The 18,063-nt window shown below is 40.7% G+C and overlaps 1 protein-coding gene and 1 long non-coding RNA gene across 6 annotated transcripts in view; one reads left to right on the forward strand and one right to left on the reverse strand.

The window, feature by feature from the left end:
- The window catches only part of LOC123371289, a 165,421-nt gene that overhangs the window by 101,521 nt on the left and 45,837 nt on the right, over positions 1-18,063 (reverse strand). The gene's annotated exons all lie outside the window — the stretch shown is intronic.
- RBM47 (RNA binding motif protein 47) overlaps positions 1-18,063 on the forward strand; it is a 106,221-nt gene that overhangs the window by 60,760 nt on the left and 27,398 nt on the right. Inside the window, exon 1 of one of the 5 annotated variants that reach the window (XM_045018709.1) lies at positions 15,284-15,347. The exons of the other annotated variants lie outside the window; for them this stretch is intronic. The gene's annotated coding sequence lies outside the window, so the exon portion shown is untranslated. Of the gene's footprint in view, positions 1-15,283; positions 15,348-18,063 lie in introns of those variants that run through there. 5 annotated transcript variants of the gene reach the window in all.

An 18,063-nucleotide genomic window follows, 5' to 3' on the forward strand; every position in this document is an offset into this window, starting at 1 on the left:
TGCTAGGATCATCTGGGTATTTCTCACCAGATCAATTCTTTACCACTGCAGGAACCTCGGGCATTGGTGCACCTTGGTCCCTCCTAGTCTCTGCCTGTGTTACACAATAGTTTAATCTTTTGAGGGCTGATACTTTAGTCTAATCCAGGCTATTAGGCTCAATACAGGGTAACTTGGTGAGATTGAGTGGCCTCTGATGTGGAGAAGGGCAGACTAGATGTGCTGGTTGGTCTTTTCTGGCCTTAAATGCTATGTAAAAAAGCAAACAGAAAAAAATTCTGAAAAAAAAATCAAAATATTTCTTTTTGACATTTTAATTTGAACAGAGTTTTCATTTAGAATTTTATTTTTAAATAGTAATTAACCTTGAAAATAAAACTAAATGTTTTGTTTCATTTGACCCAAAACAAAATATTTTCAACTTTTTGTGTTTGCTGGAAAAATTGAATAATTTTCCTTTAGGGTGACATGAAACAACTTTCCCCTCTAATTTTTCTGTTTGGCCACTGACCCAAAAAATCTTTTATTCCCACGGGTCTAGTAGGGATCTCACTAAACCAGAGATTCCCCAAACTGATGTTCCGCAGAATATTTCCTTGTTGGCCACGTTTCCAGCTATTTCTGAAGGTGTGCAGGCTCTTCAAAGTAGAGCCTGAAAAAAGGATTTGGAAACAAGGAGGAAAACCCACTCTAACTGCCTAAGTTAGGGACCATGGCTATGTTAAAAGAAGAAGAAAGGCAATGGGAGACACTTTTAGGTACTGTAGCCATCAGTGTGGATTAGAGCTGTCAGCCACTAACAGGAGAAATATGTCTAGGAGAACAGGGGAGACAAGAACAATGTAGGTGGTCAGTATGTCCAGGGTGATGGGAACAGACTGCTATGGTTTCTACAGACATGTTATATAACTGTAAATGAAAAGGGAGGGGCCCACAAGACACCCTCTCTATTAAAATCTAGTTCACACTCCGAAAAGTATGAGAATCCCTGCATTCTAAACAGTTTGCTAAACAGAAAACATTACTAAGCAACACAAAAAACATTTTGATAAACCAATATCCAGTTTCACATTTTCTGATGTCGTCAAATCATAGTGAGTAAAACAAAAAACATTTTGGAAGCTCTGCAAAATGTCTTGGCAATATTCTTATCAAATACTGCTTGCTAAAAAATTTTCCAATAGCTAGTTTTTTAAATAAAATAGCCCTGAGATCATATTCCTTCTCTCCTCAATGATAATGGTTTCTTTGTAGCTTTCCCATCCCATTAAAGGGAAGAAAGCAAGCAGCTCCCTCTGGAGTCAACGGTAGTGCTGCTTTGTAGTTAAAACACTATAGAATAGGTGCAAGAAACTAAAAATCATGATTTTTCTGCAAATGTGCTCAGTTTAAGATTCCAGCAGACTGAAAATGAGACAAGTTTATTGTTTCCTTATCTCTTAACTCTATGCCCTGACACCAGTTTTCCTAGATGGCTTAATTATCCTGTTCTGTTATAAATTACAGTACCTTATTTGTACCTACCGAAATTTTAATAAGGTCTGAATTAAGTCTTTCTGATGAACGACTTCTTTTTTAGGGCATATGTCAGTTAAAATTTAAGGTAAACTGTTAAGTTAAACTAAAGGTTAGTATGGTCTAGGTCCGGAAGTTCACCTTTTGCCCAGAGTATAATTACATGCATTTTCAGATTTTGACAATTTTCTTGACACTATTTCTGGAGTGCAATTTAGTGGTTAAAGTGAGTGCCTGGGAGACAGACCTTCTGGGGGTTTATTCTTGGTTCTGTAATTGACTTATTATGTGGCCTGTGGCCAGAGGTGAAAGTAAGCCAGTATGCCCCAGTATGGCATACTGGCTTCCCTAGGCGGCAATTTAAAGGCCCTGGGGCTCCCAGCAGCAGTAGCGGCGGCTGGGAGCCCTTGGGCCTTTAAATTACCGCAAGAGCCCCCCCGCCGCTACCCCAGGGCTCTGGCAGCAGGGCTCACATGGCGATTTAAAGGGCCCGGGGTGGTAGCAGCAACTGAAGCCCCGGGCCCTTTAAATCACCACTTGAGCCCTGCTGCTGGAGCCCTCGGGTAGCGGAGGTGGCCGGGAGCCCTGGACTCCAGCGGCGATTTAAAGGGCCCAGGGTTCCACTGCGGTAGCCCCTGCTGCCAGAGCTCCGGGGTAGCAGCGGCGGCCAAGGGCTCCGGCAGTGATTTAAAGGGCCAAGGGCTCCCAGCCGCCGGTACCACAGTGGGGCCTGTGGCTCTTTAAATCACTGCAGGAGCCCCGCCGCTGCTACCCCAGGGCTCTGGCAGCAGGGCTCAGGCGGCGATTTAAAGGCCCGGGGTGGTAGCGGCAGCCAGAGCCCTGGGCCGTTTAAATCACTGCCTGAGCCCCATTGCCGGAGTCTTGGGGTAGCGGCAGCAGGGCTCTGGCAGCAATTTAAAGGGCCCAGGGCTCTGGCTGCCACTACGCCCCGGGCCCTTTAAATTGCCGCTAGAGCCACACTGCCAGAGCCAGGCGGAGATTTAAAGAGCCAGGGGCAGTACCGGTGGCTAAAGCCCCAGGCGCTATAAATCGCCACCCGAGCCCTGTTGCCAGAGCCCCACTGTAGCGGCAGCAGCTGGGACCCCCCGGGGCTCCGTCGGCAATTTAAAGGGCCCGGGGCTTCGCTGTGGTAGTGGTGGCTGGGAGCCCCTGGTCCTTTAAATCACCGCCGGAGCCCCCAGACGCTGCTGCTACCCCGGGGCTCTGGCAGCAGGGCCCAGAGCTCCTCTGCGGTAGCCGGAGCACCAGGCCCTTTAATTGGCCCCTGAGCCCCGGGGCTCCCAGCCACCTCTACAGCTGGTAGCTCCAGCAGTGATTAAAGGGCCCTGGGCTTCCAGCTGCCACTACCGCAGCCGGAACCCAGGGCCCTTTAAATCGAGATTTAAAGGGCCCGGGGCTCTAAAGGCCCTGCCTCTTTCGGTTGAGGCCCTGCCCCCTGCTCAGGACTCCAGAGTATCGGTAAGTCTTTTAAGTTACTTTCACTCCTGCCTGTGGCAGTTTACCTAACCCAGAATTTTCAAGTGTGGATATCTAAAATCAGGCTCCTAAGTCTATATTTAGGCACCTCAGTAAAAGATCTGATTTTCAGAGGTGCTAAGTACCCACAGTTTCCATTGAAATCAACATGATTTTCCACTGAGCGATTTGACCTCATAGTTACAAAAATATTGAGCATTCATTACCCTTCAGAAATAAGGAGGATATGTGGTTGTGAGGTGTAGTGTCCAAGGGTGAAGTTCACCACATATAGAGGGCCAGCATGACGCATATCCACATTTAAGTCTCATTTAATGGGAGTAGTGGTGCATAAGCCTTTGTCGTCCTACTGTTCAGGAATGAATTTTACCCCAAGTTTAAGTCCTTTTAGTAGTTACAGCTAAGTACATTTTCACAATAGCTTCGGTTCAGTGGTGTTTAGGATTAAATTGTTAGTTACTGTTGGACCTTGTTCACTCTGATATGGTGACCTTTGAGCATCAGAGGTAGTGGGGGAGGTTGGTTGCTCTTAGCAGAGCATGATCATAGTGTACTCAGGGAGGCACCTCTTGTAATCTGACCTTTTGTTACTATATATAAGAAAACTTGGTCTTGAATTACTACAATATCTCTCCCTTTCTCCCTTGAGATTGTAGTAATTCAAGACCACGTTCCTTTATAATTCAGCCACAATAAAAGCTAAAATCACAAGGCTGTAGATGATTTTTTGTTGCTTTAAGAAATCTCTACTCCAATTAAAAATGTTCCAAATTTACTGATAGGCTGGGCTGCTTAGCCCAAATTAAAAGGCACTTGCACATGCACAAGGGACTAACTTCTTCATTGTTCTCTGCCTCACTGGGGTGAACTCAACCACTGTGCAGAGAGCTTAAGTGGGACATAAACCTTGCACTGGACCTCTGCACAGGGGTGAATGGTATGTTAGGAGCCCTATCCTGTAAATATGTACTACCGAGCTTAGTGCTTACTACTGTGAATGGGCCCGTTGGCATCCAGAGGGCTACTCAGATAGGTATACAGGAAATGCCATATGGAATCAGACCCCAGTAGTCCATGTAGTCCAGGGGCTTAAGATGAACATACAAGAAACTATGCAGTAGTCAGTGGTGGAACAACTTGCTCTAAGAAAATGTTTCCTCCTATTCTCAATAGTTAAAGGTTGACTTATGCCTTGGAGCTAGAGGGTTTATATACCTCCTGACTGTTTATCGTCTTTAAAAAAAATATTTACTGCTATAACTATGAATATTTTTGCTATCCACATAAATATCTAGTCTGTCTTTAAATCCTGCCAAGCTCTTGGCCTTGATGACATCTTGTAGCAACGAGTTCTATGGGCTAATTTTGCATTGATGAAAGAGTATTTTCTGTTACTAGTTTTAAATTTGCCACCTTTGAGTTTCATTGAATGTCTTATAGCAGTAGGCTCTATGCCTACCATTACTGAATTCAGTGGGGGTGATTCACAGCAATAAATGATAAGATCAGTGTTTTTCCAGAATGGGTTAGTAAGCATCAGCTGTATGTTAGAATTCTCTTCTACTGTAGGCAGCAATACTCTAATACTAGTAGAGTAGGTACAGTAGCATTAGTAGCATTCAGAGTAGCGGCTGTGTTAGTCTGTATCCGCAAAAAGAACAGGAGTACTTGTGGCACCTTAAAGACTAACAAATTTATTTTAGCATGAGGTTTCGTGAGCTACAGCTCACTTCTTCGGATGCATAGAATGGAACACACAGACAGGAGATATTTATATTCAGAACTGATTAATAATTGCTTTTTTAAAATTTCATTTCCCAACATTAGCAACATCAGGCAAAAGTAACCTTTTCTACTATATAACATGTATAAAATACCTTTTCAAATGTAAATGTAATATTTTTTTTCCTCTCTGAACTAGCATACTTGACTAATTACATGGGGGCATGACCTTCTCTATGTCGGCATCTTCTTTGAATTTAATAAAAAGTAACATACAAGACACCTTTCATTTCACATAGATTTAAATTTTGACCATAATTGCTCCCGAAAGAATGAATAGCGTTTCCATTTTAATAGTACAAAAAAGTGTTGTGGGGCCTCAGTTTAACCTTACTACTTTACATTAGTTTTGTCTCACATCCTCTCAGACGACTTCTGGAAGTCGCAAAAACCCACAGCACAGATTATAACAAAAGCATGGAACCAACTTTGCCTGATTATTTTATTCGTGTTTCCTGAATGTATAATTATGCACCAATTTAGTGCCTTAAAATTTATATGTAATGGGCTAAATTCATGTCTGGAGTAACATTACTGATTTCAGGCTTGGAGTTGTTATACCAAGGATGAACTTGGCTTACTCTGTATTTTTATGGGTATATGTTCGCTCAAAGTCACATTTCCTCCATAGGTTCTTCACATACACACATATAATTATAAACTAAGCAAGCTATTTCTCCTACCGGCTGGGAAAGGAGAAAGAGAAAAGTTACTTCTATTTTAATACATTTGGGAAGCACACAGATACTAGGGTAATGGGGCCATAGAAGATCGACATGTATGATTGACTGTACATTACTATGTTAAAATCATCTCAAGAAAAAGAATTTAACACAGAGTTATCAAAGAGGAGAATCACTGAAGGTTTAGTAGTGATTGGTCAGTTGACAAGCTTCAATTTAATTGAGAACATGGCTTTGTAAAAATCTAATATTTCTGACTATGTTCAATAATTGAGGCTAATTCCTGTTCCCCTTGTGTCCTCCCCCACCCTTGCTGGTGAGGAGGGCTTTGGCTGCAGCAGAACTGGTACTGTTTCACTAAACAGTGGGAGGGTGCCCCAGAACACAGGAGATTTTCTGAAGTAGTGGATGTGTGGCTACATGGATCTATCAGCTAAAAATACCTGTGGAGAAGCATAAGAACTAAAGCAGCACTGCTCTGAAGATGCAGAAATTACTTGGAAGTAATTCTGCAACCACTCCACAGCCACTGGAAGTTATTCCTTTCTGCTCAGGCCCTCAGCTCATAGACCAGGGGTTCTCAAACTGGGGGTTGGGACCCCTCAGGGGATCACGAGGTTATTACATGGTGGGGGGGGGCGTGAGCTATCAGCCTCCACCCTAAACCCCACTTTGCCTCTAGCATTTTTAATAGTGTTAAATATATTAAAAAAAGAACAGGAGTACTTGTGGCACCTTAGAGACTAACAAATTTATTTGAGCATAAGCTTTTGTGGGCTACAGCCCACTGGTTTTAATTTATAAGGGGGAGGCGGGAGTCGGAGGCTTGCTAGGTGAAAGGGGTGACCAGTATAAAAGTTTGAGAACCACTGTCATGGACTCAGACTTTGCATAGGCTCAAGGATTTGGTCCTTTGTGATTAGGGAACATCCACTTGAAAATATGACCCCCTAGAAACAGGAAGCTTGGAAACAAGACACATCCTGAATTAGCTCAGTTTGTTATCCACAAGAAAACTAGGGATTGAAGAGAATTCTGAATCATTGTAGCCATATTTTCAGGAGCAGGAAAGGTAGAGAGCAGCTTTATTACTTTCTTTACAACATTTACCCATTCACACCTTCCTTTCAATTCAGCTACAATGTTCCTAACAGCCATTCACTATTTACCCTCTCACCTTGTCAAAGGCCTATAAAACATGGTCATGCAAAGAATGGCCTCAAATTTTTCTTGGAGAGAGAGAAATATTTTATGGCGAAAGTGAAGCATAGGACTGAAAAGAGTATCTTACCTTACGGTTTTGTACTTCTGCCTATCACTATAGTACCTGCACTCCTTCCACATTAGATTGGCAAGAGAGGATGCCCTCACGGAGTCTCTGGCACTTTTTTGGGGGTGGGAGGAGTTATAAAAGCTCTGTTTGGTGTAGGTTTTTTAACCTAAAACTTGCACAAAGCTATGCAGGTGAGGAAAGGGTTCATGGTACAAAGGTTGACAAGCATGCAGCTCAGCAGGGTGTGGTGAGGTGAGGCTAGGGCATATGGCATCCTATCATGGCGCAATGACATAGACAGCAATCTGCATTCAGCTTAAGGAACAAGGTGCATACCACAGACTGAGGGTGTGTAGTTAGTAGCGAAAGGGGTGTAACTGCTTCACAATCTGATGTGAACGTAAGCAGCATGCACTAGTTGGCCTCAGTGACAAAACATACTTCTCCTTCTATGAAGAGGTCTGATAGGGTGACCAGGCAGCAAGTGTGAAAAATCGGGATGGGGGCGGGGGTAATAAGAGCCTATATAAGAAAAAGACCCAAAAATCAGGACTATCCCTATAAAATCAGGATATCTGGTCACCCTAAGTTCTGGACACCAGCCTGCAACTCTGTGGGTCAGCCACATGTGAGACATCTTTACCTGTGATGGCAGGATTCTTCTGATCATAGATGCATCTTCTGCTGTGTGACTTTACCTTGATCCACCACCTTTTTGCCATACTTGCTATATAAATATTGTGCCAGGTGTTGCTATCGTAATATGGTATAAAACATAGTCTGAATAATCCTTGTAGTGATCTAATATAAAATGTTATGTATAGAATGAATACTGGCAGTTTATAAACTGCTTAATCCCCCATGTTTTGTAATCTTGACAATGAGTCACTATTCTGTGACATGTCAGTTTGTAAATAGAGCATAAGCTAAAAGATTTGTGAGAATTAATTGGTCTAGTAAAAACACCCTTTCAACACATTCAGCCTTATTTATTGGTAATCATTTTTCTCATATAATTCAAGTTTATTTACCTTACTTAAGAAAAAGAAGCATTGAAGACAAACAGCCATTTATTTTAGCTGTAATAGCTGTTGCCCTCTCTTAATATTAAAATAAGGAAATAATGTATATTTTGTACAATTGTTTATTTTTAATAAAATATTAATAACTAAAATAAAGGAATAAAGTTAGTCACCTACCCAGAAATAATTTGAGTAGCTGAAGGGAACCCTTTCATGTTCTAGTGTCATCACTTTTAAGGGATGCGGAATAGGTGGAAGAACAAGGCAGTGCAGCAGGTTAAATGTACATTACTAGTTTTTCACATGTGGAGACGAGACACCTACTTTCAAATTCTGGTGGTGTCATCCTAGACTTTAGTGGACACTTGACTGCATCACAAACACACTTTGTTTCCTGTGCAAAAGTTCAACAGGGGAATAGCATGGATGTGACATGTCAGCATTAAATTTAATTAATGGAGCTGTGTAGTGAAACCTTCACAACTGGGTGAAGCTCACCGTTGTGCAGAGCACCAGCATAAAACCTGGGCAGCACTTAATCCCACTTCAGGCCAGACTGAAGTGGGGCTTTAAGTGGTGTGTAGAGCTTGTGCTGGCTCTCTGAACAGGGATGAACTTCACTGCTCCGCCTGACTCTAACCAGTGCTTTTAGTCTCTGACTTTCTTGAGCACTCACATTTATTAACTGTATCCAAACTTTTAAAAATTGTTGTTATACCCTTGGGATGGTTCAATGAGTTCGAGAGTATCACTGAGAGAGAGCACCTGATCTGGCTTCTTTTGAGGTCCCATTGACTTCAGTGGGAGCTAGAACAATCTCATAATGCCATTTTTAGCATTATATTTGTTTTGTTTTATTTTACTTGGTCTCACAGGTAAATATGAATTTGCTCAATATTAAAATACTGACTTTTATCAGCCAAAACAGATTAGTCAGTTAAACACAGCTTCCTAAATGTAGAGCAAAAACTAATTACTGCACCTGTATAGAAGCCACTTTTGGAAGTTTAATATCTATTCATTTAATGTTTCTTCCAAAAGAGTATAAAATATTAGGCCATATGTGGGTTATTCAATATGTCTCAGTTTGCATTTTGGAAATTCAAACCTACTTGCAGGCACAAAAAGCAAAAATATATATTCGACAAAAATTGTATAACTTTTACAGTGCTAATAACAAATATTCAAAAGAAGCTTTTATGTGGCACCAAAAAAATGCACCTAACTCCCACTGAAACCAGTGGGAGTTAGGCACCTCAACTGCTTAGGAACTTTGAAAATCCCATTAGGTGCTTATTTGCATTTTAGGGCACCTAAATGCCTTTTGAAAATCTGTCTCATGGATGTTAGGATATTCTGAAATGCCCCTTTACAAGAGAGAGGTTCATACCTACAAGAAAAAGTACTTCATAAACAATTGTGGATCTTGAATTTTATGTAATAATTTTTTATTCTTGTGACCTCTTCCCACACATCTGTCTGCCATTTCAGGAGAGATCAGGTCAAGCAAAGGGTGCATCCTTAACACGACTGTATACATTACATTTGAGCACACCTTTAAAAAATTGCATATGCAGTTAAGAATCTATGGCTTATAAATTAATTTTTCTAGAAACACTAATTTATCCTCCCATGTAATAAAAATGAGCACTTATCACAACATCTCTGGCAACATGTGATACCTATGCTACCTCTGAGATACTGTATGCTCTGCAAAGACGCTTATCAGTATACGGCAAGTACAAATTTTTATAAAGCTTTGAAAGAAAAGATTGTGCTATGATAAATTGTATTTCATAAAAACAAATGAAAGAACATGTTATGCTTTCAAATAAAGCGATGTTGTCTCTTTAAACATGTAAATTGGCAAGAAAATAGTTCTAAGGACATGTAGAAACCTGTTCTGCAGAAATTCAAAATGGCTTGTTAAAAGAATTAAGTGGTGGTGCAGAATTATCAGAGAACAGGCTACAGTACTGCTGCTAAGGATTGTTTTAGATGGATTCAAATCAGTGAAATGTAGACACCTCAGAGACTTGAAATCTGGGGACTTCGCAGAATAGCTTTAAATATATGTGTTTTGAAGGTGAATTACTTCAACTGGAAAAGTATTTTCTGTTGCTCCACTAGAAGTTCTCAGTAGACTTTTGAAGATCAGACTCAGCCAATAAAGTCAGCTTATTCACTTCATTTTTTTCTCCCACTCATCTTCACACTATCCCCTATGTCTAGAATGACCTCACTATCCCAGTATGGCAGGCTGCTATCCTATCTTCATTCAAATACCTCCTGAAAACCCACTTACATGACAGCGAAAAGTGCTAACTCATATCAAGATAATGACTCAACTATATTCTCTTCTTAAAATATCTAGACACCACCCTCTCGATCTCCCAGTGTGGTGGTGTTTGATATTTATAAGTTTCTTGGGACCAGAACCATTTCTGCATCAGTGCCTGGAATTCATCAAGAAAATTTTTTTTTTTTAATGTTTGCATTGGCAGTTTACGGGAGTGCGACACTCTGTAACTGCTTCCAAACTGCAGATGTGGGAAAGGATCACAAACTATAAGGAACCAATTTGTGCTTTGCATCTTGCTGAATGGGGGACACTTCAAAGCTGAACATACTACATGCTTAGGGTGACCAGACAGCAAATGTGAAAAATCAGGACGGAGGTGGGGGGTAATAGGAGCCTATATAAGAAAAAGACCCCAAAATCGGGACTGTCCCTATAAAATCGGGACATCTGGTCACCCTATACATGCTGCTTCTTATAGGAGGAGCAAAAGCAGATGGAGAAAACATACTGGCCCTCTATAAGGCCTTTTCTACACTAGGGGACAGATCACTTTCTGGTGTGAACTGTCATAACTGCATTGAAGTCACACTTTTTTCTTTAAAATTTTTAAACATCTCTACTACCAGTACAGCTCCAACAGCAACAGCAATGGAAAGAAATTCTTTAGGGAAAAAAATCTTTAATTCTCCACCAACTGGAGCTGATGAATAGCAACCATGTAAGGATCCATTGTAATTCTGCTGTGGAAAAGAACGGAGGGAAAGTGGAAGATGCTAATATGAGAGAGTCGGGTCTAGACTGGACTAGACAGATCTTGGGTCTGATCCATTATGGTAATGACTATGTTCTTATATGCACCTCTCCAGCTTTGGCCCTCACATAGCTGGAATTCATCAAGAAAATATATATTTTTTAATGTTTGCATTGGCAGTTTACGGGAGTGCGACACTCTGTAACTGCTTCCAAACTGCAGATGTGGGAAAGGATCACAAACTATAAGGAACCAATTTGTGCTTTGCATCTTGCTGAATGGGGGACACTTCAAAGCATGGGGATAAAAAGCAAGTGTGAGAAAATTCATGTAGAGAATCTATTGATCCAGGTACTTGTATCATCTAGTATCAAAGCTTCTCCACTGTAGCCGAGCACCATTTTTAATTGTACAGCATGATATTTAGGTGCCATTATAACGAGAGATTTTGAGTGAGTGCATTGTCACTCAGCATTGTTGAGAACCATCCTGCACCTGCAGGGAAATAGACTAGGGCTGGGATATTCCAGGGAGCCTATGGAGATAAGGTGCCCAATTCTCAATGAAAGTCAACGGGTGCATTAATTCTACAGATGTAGAATTCTACCTAATTCCCTCAGGCTTCTTTAAAAATGCCAGCCTATATGTCCCAATAACACGGTGGTTGTCGAACCGCTATGATTATGACACTTCAAAATCCTCCCTAGCAACTCTGTCTCTTCATGTTTACTATTTAAGTAATAATGATAGAGGATCAGGGCATCTACTGGAGATTAACGATCAGCTGGAGCTAAAAGGGAAAAGAGAAACAACAAAGGAATATGGATTTGGTTTGATTTCATGGGTGATACAATTTTCAATTATTATGTAGAGGACATTTCTACAGAATTAATGCACTGCATATTAGATGTCAGATTACTGGTATAATTGCTTTTCTATTCCATTTCATTATGATAATCTTCCCTATGCAGACAGAGGCACATGGGTGTTTGGTTAGTTACCTGGAAGTTTAATGTACATTGCTGAAGATTCTGGGCAGTAAAAGTACAGGCCATTTCTATAATTTATCATCCCACAGAAAAAATGTAATACTGATTTAATTAAAGAAGAAAGTGAAGTACTATTAAAAACATTTGACTTCAATGGGGCTATACCAGTTTACACTGCTAAAGATCTCACTCATCAGCTCTTACATCAAATACCTGCCAACTCTTAACTCCAGTTCTCCACTTCTCTATTTAGGGCACTTGGAGAGAAGTATGGTTTGATCACAGACCTCCATCTCCTAAATTCTAATCCTAGCTCTGACACTGGTTCCCTCTGTGGCCTTGGGCAAGGCATTTAATTTCTATTCTTCAGTTCCCCAATCATCAGAATGGAGCTAATACTTACTCACCTCACGGTGGAGTTATAGTGATTAATTAGTTCATGTTGGTAGAGAGGAACTCTGAAGATGAAAAATATTATACACGTACTATTTGAATTCAACCTCTTTGAGGCAGGGATGATATCTGCCTGTATGTTTGTACAGTGCATAGCACAATGGGACCATGATAATGACTGGGGCCTCTGGGCACTACCGCTCTACTAACAAGAAATCTAAATGCCCATAACACATTAATTATAATTAAAGTAGCCACCTGTCCTGCCAATCCTCAAAAACACTGACAGAAGATATTTTCTTAGCCAGAATCCTTTGTTGTTTTCTCTCAGCTCCTCCTCCCAGTCCCTTCAGCCACCTGATCTCTTCACTTTCCTAACTCCAGTCTCTGCTTTATCTCCTCTATACCTTTTTTCTATACATTATCCAAAGAATCCATATAATAAGTGCATGTGATTATCTCTCATAAGGGTTGTGTGCACAGATCAACCCCTCCCTGAAGTGAAATGTTGTTCTATGGCCTCTCCTGTTCCTTATGGAAATATGGCCTATGACGGGGTGGGCAAACTATGACCTGGGGGCCACATCTGGCCCTCCACACATTTTAATTGGGCCCTCAAGCTCCTGCCAGGAAGTAGGGTCGGGGGCGTGCCCCACTCCAGCGCTCCAGCCGGGGAACAGAGTTGGAGTATTGCTCCACTCCGCATGGCTCCTGGAAACAATGGCATGTCCCCCCTCCAGCTTCTACACATAAGGGCAGCCAGGGGGCTCCGCATGCTACCCCTGCCCCAAGCATTGCTCCCGCAGCTCCTATTGGCCGGGAACTGAAGCCAATGGGACCTGCAGGGGCGGCACCTGCAGACAGGGCAGCTTGCAGAGATGCCTGGCCACACCTCCACGTAGGAGCTGGAGGGAGGACATGCCGCTGTTTCTGGGAGCTGCTTGAGGTAAGCGCTGCCCAGAGCCTGACCCCCTCCCGTGCCCCAATCCCATGCCCCAGCCCTGATCCCCCTCCTGCCCTCTAAACCCCTCGATCCCAGAGTGGAGTACCCTCCTGCACCCCCAACCTCTCATCCCCAGCCCCACCCAAGAGCCTGCACTATCAGCCAGAGCCCTCCTGCACCCCAACCCCCAATTTTGTGAGCATTCATGGCCCACCATACAGTTTCCGTACCCCAATGTGGCCCTTGGGCCAAAAGATTTGCCCACCCCTGGCCTATGAGGTGCTGTAGGAAGACATGTTCACTGCCATGGCCAGTAGGGGACGACTGGTCTATATGCATAAAGCCCAGGCTGTCCCAAGTCCAACATTCTGACCAAACCGACTAAAAACCAAACCCATACTGGGTGTTACACTTGCTGGTTTGAACTTTAATCTCTGAGGAAAAGGAATGGATGTGCCAGTTAAAATACAACCCGATTGCAAACCCATTGCTATAACTAATGAAAGGTGCATGTACTTTAATCTTTTTGGCTGGGCAGATTTTATTTTTTAGTTTGCTACAACCAAAAATAATTAAAGGTGTGGATGCACAATAGCCATGTCCATTTTAAACAGAATATACACACTGCCAATATATTTCACTGCATGAGATTTAACAAAAACGGGGAAGTGGGGGTTCAGATCAAGTCCTAACTTCTAGATAAAACTTTACCCTCAAGGAGTCTACTATTGAGACTCTTGAGAAGTCTGTCAATTAATATTCCCTTCAAACCCCTATAGAAACAACTCACTTTGCCCATTGTAACAGCATTCCTGAATATGTTTCAAATCAGCATTCTGAAAATAGTTTTTAAGCTAAAGTGGCAGCCCAAAACTCTGGCTATAGCTTTAGGAAGGATTGTAACCTGCAGTTTGTTTAGTTCATGCACTACCGTTTTGGTTTTTAACTTGGTATAGGTGGGCTCCAACCCCAGACAATTAATCATATTCTGGATCACACCCTTCTCCCTCTTTTCCCACTGGTTGGTTATACTGACAAATCCAACATCCAAAGAGTAAGGAGAAGTACTTGTGGCACCTTGTTAGAGACTAACAAATTTATTTGGGCATAAGCTTTTGTGGGCTAAAACCCACTTCATCGGATACATGCAGTGGAAAATACAGTAGGAAGATAAATATACACAGAGGTGCCACAAGTCTCCTTGTTCTTTTTGCCGATACAGACTAACACAGCTACTACTCTGAAACCTGCCATCCAAAGAGTGTTTCAATTTAGTTTCTTCTCTTAACTGCTTAAAAAGGTGTGTTGTTTACTTTGCCTAAGTGCTTCTGGGGCCTAGTGTTCCGTTGTTATGTACAAACCATTTTTACTGTCATGAATCATGTTTTACCACCCCTTTGCTTTTCCTTCTATACTAGGTTTCAGTTTTTGGTTGTTTTTTTTTCTCCCTTTCCAATCAAACACATTCTGAGTTCCGTGTTTGCAAGCTGATAGTACACACCAGGTATTCAGCTGTTATTATTCTTTCATTCTTGGGGCCTCTGAGATCAGTAAAAGTACCTTTCAGTGTTTGAACTACAGTTGCTTTTTAGTACAACCAAAGGTAAGCTAACTAAAAGTAGCCTAAAATAATGTTGCTAAACAGGCATAAAGAAAAAGGCTTTACTGAAAACATCGCATTGTCAACTAAAATTTGTGCTTTCCTTATCTTATCTGTTTTGATTAACACAAGGTATTTGCACAACGCCTTGTGCTAGGAAGTTGTTTGTACATGATTCACTCCCTTTTTGCAAGTTTCAAAGTTTGAATGAAATCTTTCTGTTTAAATTCCTCCTCCCTGTGAAAATGTCAGAGCGTCTCTCTTCTATTCTTCCCTTAAGGTTCAAACAAGCCCTCCAAAAAATCCATTAGTTACAGATGGGTTTCTATTAATTTTCAAATTGCTGTTGGGCGCTTTCTTTCTAGATCTGGCTGTTTTAACATCGCTTTCCTTTCTGTCCCACCCACTCAGACTCATTCCAGGTGCCCTTAGCAAATGACTTCCAAGGAATTTAAATGGCCAAAGCTCATTGACCAATAAAGAGATGCATGTACTGTATAACAGAGTTACACAGTTCTTGTGATTAGGAGAAAGGTTGCTCAAGCAAAAGGTGCTAATACTATTAACCTGTCGCACTTAGATTTCAGGATTGGAGAGGTAAGGGAAACATTTTTTATGTAGGCTTTTTGGTTTGTTTTGTGTTTGCAAAGTAATTGAGAATAAAAGTATGCAATTCAAAGGGTATTGAAAAATTGTATGAGGAAGAAGCAATTACTTCTAATCTTGAGCTACAACCTGAACAAATGAATGCAAAAAAAGGATTGTGTGTCAGATAACAAAACATATTTTGGAACTGTTAAAACTAAAAGATTAATATGCGTAAACAATTTAAATATATTTATGCTTAATTAAATATAGTTTGTGTAAAAAAATAGAGTCAAGTTTCAAGGAGTTACTTACTGGCCATTATTTTAAATTAATCAAGTGAAAGGCATTCATTTACCACCTGTTTGCATTTTGTTTTTATGGATCTGATTCTGCTCCCCTTACTCACGTTCTGTAGTACGGCATTCCTATCTTATTCAAGGAATTGAAATCAGAATCTAGCTCTAAAAGTGCACTAGCAGCTTTAATCAGATGTCTTTAGGTTTCTAGATTGATGGTAGCTAGGAAATATGAGTAAACAGAATTATATATCATTATTATTAATATAATGAATCTACAGTAGTCCCTCTGCATACGGAAGTGTTTGGTATTATTATGTTAAGAGAATGGAATTCTAACACTGTCATTCATATTCTGTTTATGATATGTGGATGTTTAATGCCTGCATATTGTACAAGGTCTAGGAAGAATAATGTTAACAAAAATCCTTTTTGTAAGGTGAACAAGTTATCTTCACATGTTGTTTGTACTTTGGGGTTAATATTAACAGAGAAGCAGGGGCGGCGGGGGGGTGGGGTGTTGAACTCAAGTATGGAAAAAAAATCAGTTTGGTCAAGTACGTTTAAAAAAAGGAGAATTGACTTTATTACTAAAGTCCAGTCCTGCTCCCATTTAAATCAATGGCAAAACTCTTATTAATTTAAGTGAGAAGAGGATCAGACCTGTTACTTTCTATATAATGGAGTGTTATTTTAAGTTAAACATGATAGAAGATGTGTTCTGAAATGCACACTTGGGATCCAGTCCTTCACTCTTTACACACTCAAATCTCCCCCTGAAGTCAACAGGGTGCACAAGAAATGTAGGCAGGGGAGAGGGAGAAACCCCAGCAAAGCTATAGTCCTTTGTAGTGCTTCATGCTGAGTTAGGCCTTGTCTTGATCAGCAAAAAGGGTGAATTTTTTAAAAGCCCTCTGCACTTGTTAAGACACAGAGTAATGACTGTATGCTAGTTGGCTGTGATGTAGCCAAGGTCCCACCTAGTGTTTAAAGCTTTAACAGAGCCTTTCAGTCATGTTAAACTAGCTCGATTGAGCTAACACAATTGAAAAACATATTCTTTTTGCTTCTCAAGACAAGGCCTTCAGAATGTCTATAGAAAGCAGAGTGACTGTTATAATGCAGTTGATTTAAATCATTTTTCCATGGATTTCTTATATGGTTTTGCACTTTATAACAGAGATTAGATAAAGTGTTGGATAAAAATGTAGAACATTAGCAAAAGGTGGAGTAGTTTGGCTAATCTGCTAACATGGTCGTTTTCAATTCTATATTGGAATCTAGAAGCAATCTTGTTACATGAATTGCTTTGAATCAATTTTTTTCCGCCTTCAAAGATCAATGAAAGGTGAATTTCAAACGACATCTGCCTCTCATTCCATTTTTTTCTTAGGCCCAAGAAACGTTACTTCCAAAATCATACATGTTTTTTACCAAATTGTACTGACCTAAATTGTCTTGAATTGATCAAAAATTGTGTCCGTGGCTCCTTAGACAGTTCCTGCCCTGGTTAAACATTTTTCTAATTTATAATATTAACCCTGGACTGAGGTAACAATAACTGGCAATCTCATCCTACTACTAGTAAACTGAGTTTCTCAATTTCAAGCAGAAGTTCAAAGGTTTGTACAAACTTCACAGATCAGGGGTCAGGCACAAATTGCTGTACTTTGCAGCTCAGTTCTGCCGATATGACAGAATTTCACAGCTACGATGATTGCTTTTTTTCCCCTCTTCTGCACACAGGCAATACCAGGCAGTTAAAAGCATGATATGTACAAGTCAGCCATTGGTACCTGAGTTTAATGAGTAACTAGCTGGTGCCTTAGGTTTCCCTGGTGCAAGGTGCATATTATAAAAGGGGTCAAATGTCAGTGCACAAAGAAAAAAATGCTGCATTTAGTCACTGACTAAACCAAATACTTTGAGTTTAATGTATTTTAATAATAAATGTTCCCATCCTCATAACAGAGGATATTTTGTGCTGAATGTTCATTCATTTGACCTGGGGGAAATATGTTGGACTATATTCACCTTTCACTTCCACCATTGCAATGCCATTACCATCAAAGTTGCAGGATTAGCCCCGTGATTGTTACAATGTTCACATGGTAATATGAAACTCTGAGAAAGATCAAAACTCAATCAGACAAGAAACATGCTGCTGAAGATTAGAGTGAATTTAAAACAATTAATCCATGCTTTTATCTGTTCAAAATTAATTAAGCAAATAGGTTTTGTATTAAAAGTTAGTAGATGTTGTTTAATTCAGGGACCTCCCTCGCAACTAGCTGAAAAGCCAGATCACAAACACTGAAAAAATGAAATTATAATATATAGATTTCTTTCAGACACTCTCAACCCTGCTTTGATCCCACTGTGGTGTGTAATATTATAGGATGGTCATTAGAAAATATTAACAGTGGCCT

The sequence above is a fragment of the Mauremys mutica genome, chromosome 5 (genome assembly GCF_020497125.1).
Source record: "Mauremys mutica isolate MM-2020 ecotype Southern chromosome 5, ASM2049712v1, whole genome shotgun sequence".
Lineage (NCBI taxonomy): Eukaryota > Metazoa > Chordata > Testudines > Geoemydidae > Mauremys > Mauremys mutica.